Source organism: Frankliniella occidentalis, unplaced genomic scaffold (genome assembly GCF_000697945.3).
Source record: "Frankliniella occidentalis isolate FOCC.00 unplaced genomic scaffold, Focc_3.1 Scaffold607, whole genome shotgun sequence".
Taxonomy (NCBI): domain Eukaryota; kingdom Metazoa; phylum Arthropoda; class Insecta; order Thysanoptera; family Thripidae; genus Frankliniella; species Frankliniella occidentalis.
In genome coordinates, this window is record NW_026267723.1 from 8362 (window position 1) to 8715 (window position 354).

Here is a 354-nt window from a genome sequence, read left to right on the forward strand (position 1 = left end):
CCGCTACCCTCGAGGTGGTCTACCTCGGAGAAACCACAACAACGACGGGATCTCTTCCCGAATGTATGCCCAACCTCAGGGAGCTCACCTGCTCCATGCTCCCCGGCATGGAGACCCTAGCGCCGTCAGTGACGAAGGTGAGGCTGTACGTGACGCCCGACATGCGGACAGGGGTCCTCGGGGCCACGGAGCTGCTGCGGCGCGCACCCAAGCTCCGCAAGCTCACCCTGAAGTACCGCCCCGCGGCCCGCACCTCGGCTCACGTCGGGGTCGATCTGGTTGAGGCCCTCGCGTGGTCGGGACGGTCCGCCGTGGAGGTGCTGGAGATCGACAACAATTGGTACAAGGAGTTGG

The 354-nt window shown here is 65.3% G+C and overlaps 1 protein-coding gene across 2 annotated transcripts in view; it reads left to right on the forward strand.

Annotated features, from left to right (window-relative positions):
- LOC127751611 (uncharacterized) overlaps positions 1 to 354 on the forward strand; it is a 10417-nt gene that overhangs the window by 4938 nt on the left and 5125 nt on the right. Inside the window, exon 2 of one of the 2 annotated variants that reach the window (XR_008012180.1) lies at positions 15 to 348. The exons of the other annotated variant lie outside the window; for it this stretch is intronic. The gene's annotated coding sequence lies outside the window, so the exon portion shown is untranslated. Of the gene's footprint in view, positions 1 to 14; positions 349 to 354 lie in introns of those variants that run through there. 2 annotated transcript variants of the gene reach the window in all.